Below are 12,493 nucleotides of genomic sequence, written 5' to 3' on the forward strand. Positions count from 1 at the left end.
AATCATAGCCTTGCCGAGCTTAGCCCGTACCTCCGGCGGGCATTCAGGCAGCAGGTCCGCGACCGTATCCCATAGAGAGTGGGTGTAACGGCCCAAGAGGCACGCGGTGTTGCAAGACCGCAGTCCCAGACTCAGGGACAAGAAGACCTTTTTGCCATACTGGTCGTACCTCTTTAATTCCCTGTCGGGCGGGGCCGACGGGAATGCGGTCTGGGAAGTGGAGGCCTGGATCACCAGACTCTCAGGGGTGGGATGGGTGGACAGAAACTTGGGGTCGTCCGAACACGGACGGTGGCGTCTGGCCACGTTCCTATCAACAGGTGAACCTGAAGCGGGCCTGGACCACGTGCCCAAAAGAACGTCAGTTAAGGCCTCGTTGAACGGCAGCAGTGGCTCCTGTGGGCATGACGGCGGTTTGAGGACCTCAGTGAGGATGTTAGTCCTCACGGCCGCGACGGGGAGCACAAGGTTTAGGGCCTTGGCAGCCCTCATCAACACCACTGAATAAGCTGCCCCCTCCTCCGAAGCCACGGTAGGAGGCGAGACAAAGCCAGGGTTAGGGGAGTCATCCAGACCACTGGCGTCACCCAAGTCACCCGTCCAGTCCACGTCGTACTGACACTCGCGGGTCAGAGGGTCCTCAGACCCCTCCCACCCCTCTCCGTAATCTACATCTTCACCATACTCGGAATCAACAATGTAGACCGGCTCCTCGGGGTGCACAGGCCCCATCGGCGTCGGACTCTGCGTCGTACGACGCCGGTCCGACTCCGTATCCGGAGTCGGAGAGGGAATGGGGGCCGGCGCCAGAGAACCGACGCCGCGCGGGGGCGGCGCCAGGGGTTGCCCCGATGGAATCGGCGCCGGAGAGGCCGGTTGACCAGCCGGCATCGACCCTGAGGGCCCCTGCGGCGCCGGGGCCGGAGCACCCGACGGCGTCGAGGCAGGAGCACCCGAACCGCTAGGGCCCCCGGACGGGATCACAGGGCCCGAAGGCACCGCAGAACCCGCCGGCGGAGACAGGGCCCTCATGGCCATGAGGAACGCTTCTATCTCCTCGGGCGACGCGCCTTGCCCAGGGACCGCAGGGTATGGAGCAGGCTGCGCCGGTGACTCACGCGGAGCCGCGGGGTGGGGCCACCCGAACCCCCGGCCGCATTGCGCGAGCGTCGGGGGGGGGAGTCGGGGGTACGATGACGACGCCCCGACTTCTTGTGCTTCCTACCTGAGGAACCAGAGGAATGGTGACGACTCCCGGAGCGCTCCTGACGGCTCCGCGACCGCTCCCTCGATCGCTCCCTTGACCTCCGGCCGGACCGGGACCGCTCTCGACGCGGGGCCGACACCCGGAGCTCGAGCAGCTTGCGGGACCGCTCCCGTCTAGCCTTATTCGTCAAGGCCCGGCAATCGACGCAGGAGTGCACGTCGTGGTCGGGGCCCAGGCACCGGAGGCAGAGTCGGTGATGGTCCGTGACCGACATCGTACGGTCACAGTCGTCACAGTTCTTAAAACCGGGCATCCTACCGGCACCGTAAGAATAGTCAAAAAAGATCAAAGATCAAAAACTTGGTCAAAAGACCGGAGTACTGCACTTCTCGGATCTGCGCTAACTGGCGGGGAAAAAAGAAGAACTGACGTCAGCGCGCGGAGGCGGCGTCTATATACTCCAGCGACGTCATCACGGCGCACGACGCACGCGGAGCCGCAGGGGACGTCTGCAGACGACGCCTACCGACGCGCAGGGGTACTGCTACGCAAAAGCTGGGGTATCTATTTTAAGGTAAGGAATCTAATACTAACCTGTTTCTTTCAGATGAACAAGTTACTTACCTTCGGTAACGATATATCTGTAAGTAACAGTAGTTAGTATTAGATTCCTTACCGCCCCACCCATCCTCCCCGTTCTGCGAACTGATACCTAGGGTTAAGGACATCCCTTTCAGGGCCCTAGTTTCAATTGGCACCAGTGTTGGTTCTTACATGGCTCTGCGTGTTCTGGCGCGGAAAAGCTGTGTACAAAGAACTGACGTCAGCGCGCGGAGGCGGCGTCTATATACTCCAGCGACGTCATCACGGCGCACGATTCAGAAAAGGGGGTGGTGATGAACAGAGTGTCTGAATTAAGCAGACCACTCTTACCCAGTCCAAAGATCAGGGCTTGATCCATCACCGTTATTTATCTCACTGCACCATCCCTGCTCAGAACCTGGCTATATGCAAATCAGTCTGTCCCTGGCCCAGTGCATCATGGGAACAGGGCAGACTAAACTACCAAGCCAATTCTTCACCAGAAAGGAGACAAGCTACCGGGGACCGGTTTCTGGCATTTCAGCCGTCTTCGGCTGTCCGTCGACGACGGACGCGGAGCCGCAGGGGACGCCTGCAGACGACGCGCAGGGGTACTGCTACGCAAAAGTTTCTGGATCCAGACTGACGCCTGCGGATATTCTAAGGTAAGGAATCTAATACTAACCTGTTTCTTTCAGATAAAAAAATATACGAAGCAAAATGGAAGACTTTGAACTCTTTGCTATCAGACGCATTTCCACTACAAGTCATGAAGAACCTAGTAGTGCCACTGAATGTCTTGAAGAGGTCCCTGTAATATCACAGATCATACCTCTCATTCTGCGTTAGGATTTATTTGCCCTAAACATGCAGCTGTAGAAAGAAGACAAGTAGAAAGATGTTCTGTTTTCAATGGAAATATGCAGTGATTGCAAAGATGTACAAACACCCATTGTATCTGTGTGATTATAATCCATTTCTCAACAGCATGATGAATTTTACAGGTTAATTACAACTTTACATAATTTTCCCTCTCAAAGACAGTTAAGAAACGATGTGTGTTAGAATGGAGTTTCTGGTTGGCTAGGGTATACACCTAAGCCAGGCAGACCCCACCTCTCTAGTGAGGGTAAGGGAGTTACACAACCACGATAACTACTGCTCACCCCCTTGGTAGCTTGGCAGAGCAGTCAGGCTTATCCCAGAGGCAATGTGTAAAGCGTTTGCACAACACACCAACACTAGTGAATACCAAGGCACATCACAAAAAGAGACTCCACACAAAGATATATAAAATATCCTGTGCATTACTGATAAAAACACATTAGACCACAATCACCTAAATCACGGTGCCACTAGTCGCTTATCATAATTTCACATAAATCATAAATTACTTGGTAGTATGTAAAGCATATTTAAAACACCACTCACATAAATCACTGTGCCACTAGACAGGTGTCATAATACATGTAGACCATACAAAACACAAAGGCAATTATCATGACATCACATTAGAGAACTGAGGTAAGTATTCCTAACTTGCATAGGTCATAAAAACGTTTGGGAAAACATTATACAGGTCCTGAACATAATATGTGCTATTTTGACCAGTATAAGGCGTACACCATACCATTATGATCTGAAAAAGTACAGTTACCCCATACATAATCCCCAGATACCATTGTGCACGTATTACATCTTGTACCTTCAAATATGTTGCCCCAGCGCTTCTTGTATAGGCTGTATGGTAACTGCCAAATAGCATGAGCAGCATCAGGACCTCTGTTGAGGATTGCCACCCCAAACAGCTATCTGAGTTTGTTTGTCAAATGCCCCCCAAAGGCATGATTGCACGTTGCAGCTGCAGGAGAAGATTCAAGAACATGCACAAGACCTCTCCCGGGATCCAGCACCCAACCCCGACAATGCCTGCCCACCTGTGAGGCAGCTGCCTGTGATTACACAGTGAAGCAGCTGCTACAGAGTAACACAGCCGCAGCCGGTGAGGGGACCTTGCCGGGTCCCCCCTTCTTATAAAACAACCAGGCTCACCCACAATCCGGGCAAGTCGGAGTTGGATGTGGTCGAGCAACACAGCGTCAGGAGTCTCCCGCCTGTGCTTCTCCTGCTTTGTGGGTTTAGGCCTCTGTGGAGAAGGCTCCGGGGGGCGACAAACAAGTAGCGCCAGCCAGCGGGGCATTGGCCTGCTGGGGTGACTGGTGTGGAGAGGGCTGGGCTCCTCCTCTGTCACATGGGGAGTGCCTTGCACCGCCCTGAAGCAGGCACTCCTCTCTGCATTTCCTGGTGGTTGCTGGGGCAACAGCACCGGACTCCGGCAGATACGTTGGATGTCTGGCAACACTGGGAGCTTTTCTTCGTGCTGACTCCCCTGACTAGCAGCAGCACTGACGGAGGGATTTGATCTGCTCTTGAGGATTGGCAAATGTCGGCCTCACCGCGCTGGGAGGTCAATTAAAGTGCGCCACACGTGCTTTGCTTTAAAATCAAGGAAATTAAGAACACAGCATTCGCCACCAGGTTCCTGCAGAACAAAACCTCTTCAAATACTTTACTCTGGAAACTCCAATGCTCCTGCAGGCTGTCTTTTTACTAAAATGGTGAAGAACAGTCAAGTCCTTTCCCTTCTCCAGGCAGGAGCAGCAACTGAATGCCGTCCTACCATCTCACACACATCAGGGGCAGCGCTCCTCACACAGCTTCTCCAGCTCTCCTCCCAGGCAGGTCCTTCATAGATATAGTAAAGATGTTTCCTGAAGTCTTTTGTATCCCTGACACTTCCAACAGGAGGCTAGCACACACAAGCCCTTGGAGATTCTTCGCAAGCAGGATACCACAGCAGGGCAAAAAGAATCAGTCCTCTTCCTCCACAACAGACAGAAGCAGCAACTGCAGGCCAACCCACCCCTCACTCAGAAAAGGCAGCGCTCCACACACAGTCCTTACGCTCTTCATCTTGGCTGGGTCGTCTTGTCCCTTGAAGTAATCTAAAGTCCTGGGGTTCTAGGTGTAATAATTATACCCCAAACTGTCATTGTTCTCTGTGCTCTACGGGTCTCTGAAACTAGTCCAGAAAAGTCCGGTCTTCCCTGGTGCAGCATGACCACAGGGGGGTAGAGACAGCATTGTGAAAAAGGAGAAGCAGCCTATTCAGGATCAAGCTAAATGCAGACCAGGTCTATTCAGCCCTGCGATGAGTCACTCAGGCGAGGTAGGGCACACCTCAAAACCCCCCCCCCTCCCGTGACTGTCTAGAGTGAATGCACATCCGAGCTCCTGTTACTCAAACACCAGACACTGAAAACACAAACAGCCAAAGGCACTCATAATGGTAAAGTAAGAAAATTCCCACTTTCTAAAAGTGCCCTTTTCAACCTAAGAATTTAAAAACCACCTTTACCAAAAGATGCGTTAATAAATTCTGAGCTCAGATAGTCTAAACTTAATTTTCTTTCTAGTCTCTATTGAAAGTTAAGCGTGTAAAAAATATTACAGTACAAACCCAATGATAAGGCTATGGGACAGATAGCCTTTCAATAGTAAAAAAAAAAAACGAAATACACAGTATTTCACTATCAGGACATGTCACTCACACCCCAGTACATGTCCTACCTTTCACATATACTGCACCCTGACCATGGGGGTACCTGGGGCCTATCTTAGGGGTGCCTCACATAGAAGGAAAGGGAAGGTTTGGGCCTGGTAAGTGGGTGCACTTGCCAGGAAAACATGGCAGTTTACAACTGTGCATGCAGACAGTACAGTGGTAGGTCTCAGACATATTTACAGGTCTACTTATGTGGGTGGCACAACCAGTGCTGTAAGCCTGCTAGTAAAAGACACACAATTGATGGACGGAATGCAGAACAAATCAAAACATTCACCCCAGTCAAGAGATCTGAGTTAAATCCATCATTCTTTTGTTCAACGTGCCACCCTAGTTTAGACCTGGCCATATGCAAATCAGTCTTGACCCTGTGCCTCATAGGAACAGTCCATCCCAAACTGCCAAGCCAGGTCCTCCCTGGACCGTAGAAAAGCATCCTAGGACCGGTTTCGGTGTTTCACCCCTCATCAGCCAGGATAGCATGAATCCAGTGGCACGGAGAGCCCGGGACCCACGCCTGGGCATACCCGGCGCACTTAGTGCAAGAAAGCAAGAGACACAATGCTAGAAGCATTTGATTTACAGGCCCTGGCAGACACTGTGAACTTTACTAGGGGATTACCAGTAAATCAAATATGGCAATCATGGAGAACCAATCATATCACAATTTATAGATGCACTTTAGCACTGATCAGCAGTGGTAAAGTGCCCAGAATCCTAGAGCCAACGAAAACGATGTCAGAAGAATAGAAGGTAATAGGCAAAACGTTTGGGGATGGCTTTGCAGAAAGGGACAAATCTAACAATGTGTCATTGTAAAGACCTATTTCCAAATGCCCAATTGCAGCAAGAAACAACTGTGGGTATGGGGGTCGAAATGCTCATACAGTAAGATCGCCACTGAATTCTATATGTACCCTAGATTAAAGCTTCTGATTGGGTATTGTTGGTAAAGGATAGCCCTTGAAGTTGGGAAGGTATTATTCAAAGTTCATGATTAGGATATACATGGTTTACTTACAGTATTCACAATTGCTTAATGTGATACTCCTTTATGTCCAAGTGGGCTGCAAATGCTCACTGACTAAAAGAGAGCTGGTGCAAGAGGACCTCAAGGTCACAAATCTTGTACTAAATGGCTTGATTAGTGGCCCATATATGTTTAAGATGGAAAGTTAGAGGCAAGATGAGACACAAAGCAACATCACTTGCTTGCTTACATTAACAAGTATAGCATCCAAGTGAATTTCCTCTAGGCGATGCACCCAACCTTGAGATGGACATGGGATAATCTTTGATTCAACCAGATTGGAGGTTTGGTCTTGGGTTGGCTGTCACTTGATGGCCCTGCAAGTACTGGATGCTACAATTGAATTCTGGGACTTCCTGGATCGACTAAGGTGATCTGAATTCTAGGAATACACTGCCAGGAAAACATGGTAAAACCGATGTCTGCTGGCAATTAATGATTTGTATTGAGGTCTTAAGATTGAAATCACATGCCTGTTGGTTCCAGAAGTCACATGCCAGGGCACTGGAAAACATTTTTTTTTAGGTATACTAGAAAGTGTTTTATGTCCAACTTTTAATTGTTTCACACAAATCGCAGTGATGACTACCTAGAAGTCTTGACTTCACCTAAATATCAAAGTCCTCAATAGGATCATGCTGGCTATTGAAGGATTGCAAAATAAAATAGAATTCCGCTTATCACTGGAATAAAAAGAAAAAAACAAAACAAAAACACCACTGTGCCCATATCGCCTACAGTTATTTCTACATCCCTGCACCAATTCCTGGCTCAATTATTTGGAGATGGAGGCTATTAATAGTGGTATGGTCTTTGAACACAGGGGAAACCCAAGCAATTGTGCATCATGTAAGCCTTTACCCACTTTAAAGCACAATAAAGATTTAGAGTGAGTTATTGGCAAATAGGATTTAATGGGTGGTTAGTGGTGTGGTCCCTCAAGACTGGATGTCATCCACATAACATACCCCACTGTGCTGTAGTTAACCGTTCAGAGAATGAATCAGAAGTGCAAAAGGCAGTATATAATGAAAACCTGAATCTGATTGTAAACACTGTAAACCGGCTAATTTAGCCAGCCTCATAAAGCCATTTCAGCTAAGGTCTGGACAAGGAAAAAGCATTGATATCCTGAGCTATCGCATTTCTTCTTTTTCCATGGCCAGGAAAGGAGACATTTTGTTTATGAGAGACTCTCATTGATTCGGATGATATACAAATCACTAACTGCTATAGTCAGGGCAAGATGAACATTCTTGGACTACTGGCTGATCCAGAGGGGCAGGTATCTGCCCTACCTGGCCCGTTCTGTCAATGGAGTCACGTACAGAGGAAAAATAGTGGGAGCTGTATTCATTTAATTCATGTTTACACAGCAGTACAGATTAGAGGGTGACAGTGCTGAAAAAGAACCAAGTCTTAAGAAGGTGAGAAAAATTAAGTGGTTTGGTTGGTTAAGCAAGCAGAAAGGTAGGACATTCAAAAGTTTAGAAGACAAAAAAGGAACTGCCATCTATTCCAGCACAACAGATGCCTAATTTAAATCGGACCAAAAAAAGACAGGAGAACAAATCTAGGATTACAAACTCTAAATGATTTCTTGTAATTTAATTTAATTCTTTTACTAACATGGAACCAGTGAGGTCTTCTTGATATGAGTGGACTTGTAGCGTATCATGGATTCCAAAAAGTAACCTGTCTGCAGCATTATATATACTTTGAAGGATGAATAATAGATATTTTACATGTCTGTATGGTGAAAGGGGAAGGATTTCCCTCAACATTTAAAGGCTAAGTAAACAGGATGAAGTCAACTGTTTTGAGTAACAAGCTGGAACCAAACAGGATCACAAGTGTTACAAGATGTAGGTGGAGATCCAAATGAAGGCTACCACCAAGCCAAAGTGCCACTAAGGGTGAGGATTTGTATTTCAGTCTCATCAATCTCCAGTTTTAGAGAATTGGAATTCACCCAAGTGGCAATGGCTGACAAACACAAATGGGATTTACTCCTAGTGAAGGTAGAAGGAGTAGGCTTTGGGAAGGAACCCTGCAATGTATTGGTTTGAAGGTAATATGGAGGGGTAGGTGTAAACTGCCTAGGAATGGATCAAATATAATGATAATGTTACTTACCCTATTCTTGGCATGTAGAACTTTAGATACTTCTGCCATCTAGTGCCTACTTCTTGCATACTTCTGCCATCTAGTGTTGGGTCCGGATGTTTGCAAGTTGTTGTGTAAAATAAGCGGCGAAAGGAGCCTCTATTGGATGGGAACTGGAGCGCTCCCATGGATTTTGCCACTTCTGTGTCTTTTTTCATCTTTTCTAAGGATTGGTTGACTACAGGACCAAACAGGTGTTCCTTGTCAAAGTGGGTGTTAAAAATGGACTGTTGAACCTCAGGCTTATACCCCGAGATTCTAAGCTATGCATGCCTTTTAAGGAGAATGCTGGTAATGATCTCCCTAGCTGCAGTGTCAGCTGCGTCTAAAGCACATCTTTTTGAGGCGTTAGAGATGAGATTCCCCTCTTCAACTAAATGCTGTGCTTCAGTTTTATGTTCAACTGGGAGATATTGGAGCAGGTGCTCCATCTCCTCCGAGTGTGCCCTGTCGTACCTACCTAGTCGGCCCTGTGTGTTTGCAATGCACCATTGGTAAGCGGCTTGAACAGTTACTCGTTTTCCAGAGGCATCTATAAGTTTGGATTCTTTTTCTGAGGGAGGTGCATCCCCAGAGGTTTGCGAGTTCGCTCTTTTGTGAGGATTAAACACTACTAGGGAGTCAAGAGGTAATTGTCCCTTAATAAACACTGGATCTGAAGGTGAGGGTTTATATATATTTTTTTATCTACCCTTGGAGTTAAAATACGTGCTCTGACAGGGTCTTTAAATATATCATCTGCATGTCTCAGCATTCCATTAAGCATAGGGAATAGGGAGTGTTTGACTTGACCTATGAGTGGACTCAAGTGTTTCAAATAGAGAGTCCTCTTCTAATGTTTCTTCATGTAATTGTACCCCATGAGACTCTGACGCTCTGGCAATGAGCTGTTGATAAGCTATATTACAATCTGGTGTTGATGGTTTTGCAGGATAAAAGTCTGGCTCATTGTCTACTGGAGGGTCAATGGTGTAATCATTCCATGGGTCTGCAGGTAAATGAGTATCATCATTACCCTGAGCCACATCTGAATCTGTATGTGGAGATCCTGGAGGTGTTAAGTGTAATGGACCTTCAATTAATAATTGTGGAGATGGTGGAGTAGAGAGGGTTGTGGGGCAGGATAAACATGGCTCGTAACCATGTCCTCCTTCTTCTTTAAGGGAATCTTATCAGAAGTGTCCTCTTCAATAAGCTTGTGTTTTGCTAGATTTTTAGCAAAAATATATCTAGTATCATGAGTAATATAAATTTTCTTTTGTTTGGGATCCAATTTGGCTTTAAGAATGTCTAAAATTGGTTCTGGAGGCTTGAGAACATTGTCCTTGGATATTAGTGTCGAAATCAACTTGTCTTTAGAATGTTTCAGCTCCGAAGTATGTTTGTGTTTTGAAGCGGAAGGTTAGGCTTCAAACCAGATTTGTCATTGGAGCTGGATGATTTCAGATGCGGTGGTAATTTCGGCTGACTCTGTCTCGAGCCAGAAGGCCTGTTTCGGTGCCGAGCCGGAAGGCGGGGCGCCAGAAACATTGTTTCGGTACCTTCTTGGCCAGAAGGCAGAGGTGGTGCCGTAGCCTTATGAGTTTTGAAAGAGGATTTAGGGGGCAAAGAGTCTTTGGTACTCATGGCACCCTGTTCCTGAGGCACATCTTCGGACTCCAGATTGATCTCTGAATCGGACTCTGGACCGGAGAGGGCCTCTTCTTCTGCGGCAGACGCTTTGACCTCTCCTTGGTTGAAGATATCCAGAGTGTGTTGGATGCTTTGTCGCTGCATCTCTCATCATCGAGTTAAATATCGCGTAGCGTCTTCATGTACCAAAATGACTTACAAACATCGCAAGCTTCCTCCATTTGCTCTGGAGAGAGGCACTAGTTACAAACTCTATGTATGTCGGTGCGAGGGTACTTGGGGTGGCACCCAGGACAGAATTGGAATGGAGTCTGTTCCATCTGCAGAAGGCTGGCTTGACGCGCCAAGGCCCAACAGCTGCCCACAAAGTTTTCAATCGAATATGGAGTTTGTTGAGTGATCTGATATTCGGAGAACAGGGAAACCCGTACATACTGTTGAGGGTAGAGGGGATTGCGCACTGAGGGGAACCCAAAGCACGGTTTTCGAATCAGAGTGCCGCAGGTCCGAACCCGATGGCGGAAAAAACAATCTAACAATGGAGTAAATGCCCATGCTCACTTTCACTGAAAGGAGGAGTCACCTTACCTCATGACTGGAAAGACTTCTTCGGAGTAAAATAACTTGCTAATATCCGGACCCAAAAGTATGTGTATCTACAGCACAAATGCCACGAACACAAGGTTAACCATTTTGAACAGTGCCTCTAACTATAATCTCAGAAAGACTGTCTAGGAGAATAGGGGCAGTGTGGGAGGCAGGAGGAACCAAAATAAAATTAGGGTGTTACTAAACCCCCATATCAAGCATTAGCCAAAGATAGGCAATGGCTGCCACTATTGCGGAGTCCAGTATGTGGCGTGGACAAACCCCAACTTGCATGGAGTTGAGCAAATGTTTCTTGTCAATAAATCTACAGGCCTCTGTGTCTACAGAGATCTGAAGGATTAGAGATGTGCTGAGTAGAAACAAGACATGTTGATAACTGGCCAGCCGGTGGGGTCTGCTTTGGGCTTATTATGGAAAGGGCTACACCCCACTTTCAAGCATTGGGCACAAAATAATTCCCTAATGATAGGGGAAACAGAAATATCATATTTAAGATTGATGACCGAGCAGACTTCAAAGGTGGAGTGGTCTCTAATGTCTTAGGCTTACTTTCTGTGAAGATAATGGTGAGAGGAGAAAGATTCAATAAGTAGAGGGAAAAGTGGGAATGGATAGCTAAGAGCAGGTGGGTGTGAAGAAGAGAAGACAATGCTAGTGAAGAAATAAGGTAACTTCTAATCTTGTCCAGTAACAAAGATGAACACAGACAAACAGCCACATAGAGCTTGTGATCCCGGAACAGCAGATTGTCTATATGTCGAAAATGATAGCCCTTGACTACATTAAATATTTGGCTAGTACAATTGTTTTTACTGGAGAGATGTATTTCTGCTGTTGGCATTACACATTTTGTAATTAATGTTGTAACCAGTCTTATAAGCAGGATTAGCATAATATGGATACCAAGTGAGACAATAATGATATCTGGAAAGAAACTTGTGCCCCTTTTTGTAGAGGATGTGTTATGTGTCAGTAACCCTGGCAGCAGTGCTGTTAAGGAAGTGCAGTAATTTGGCAAGTTTTCTGGAAGAAGAATGAACTGGCAGGATTTATATAGTTTTGACACCAGGCAATCCAATTATGCTTTCTAGCAAGTAAATCTCTCCGTTTGTAGAGGATGTATTTAGCCCTGGCTGCAGTGTGTACATGATGAGAAAGAAGTGCAGCAACAGAGTCTGCTTTGTGGAATAAGAAACAACTGGGGTAAGTGATGGCTTTTCTCAGGTCTTGTTTGAGTATTGCTGAATGGGAAAAGCTGCCAATCATCCAACTGTGCTGAGGCCAAATATCTGCCACTGCCTGGGTATAAAGATATGCCGTCTGGATGAGATGGTTGGACAATAACACCTGTTCAGAAGCATTTTGTAAATTAAGTTTGGTTGAGGTGGCCAGTGTCAATAAAGGGTAGAGGGTGATGCTCTTAAACAATACTACACACACATAAAATAATTAGTTTCAAGTACGGATGGAGTAACTAATGACTGTAAAAAATGAAAGTGTGTGAAGTGCATCACTGGTGCACTTCTCTTACAGATTAGGGTTACTGAGAAAGTAGGCATGTGAAGTTCCTTGCAGCTCCCTGTATTACTCTCATCCTTCCTTTGTGGTTGCAGTAAATGAATGGCATTAGGAGCAAGAGCCA

The 12,493-nt window shown here is 46.9% G+C and overlaps 1 protein-coding gene across 6 annotated transcripts in view; it reads right to left on the reverse strand.

The window, feature by feature from the left end:
* The window catches only part of MIA2 (MIA SH3 domain ER export factor 2), a 702,601-nt gene that overhangs the window by 26,204 nt on the left and 663,904 nt on the right, over positions 1–12,493 (reverse strand). The gene's annotated exons all lie outside the window — the stretch shown is intronic.

Source organism: Lissotriton vulgaris, chromosome 9, assembly GCF_964263255.1.
Source record: "Lissotriton vulgaris chromosome 9, aLisVul1.2, whole genome shotgun sequence".
Classification (NCBI taxonomy): Eukaryota; Metazoa; Chordata; class Amphibia; order Caudata; family Salamandridae; genus Lissotriton; species Lissotriton vulgaris.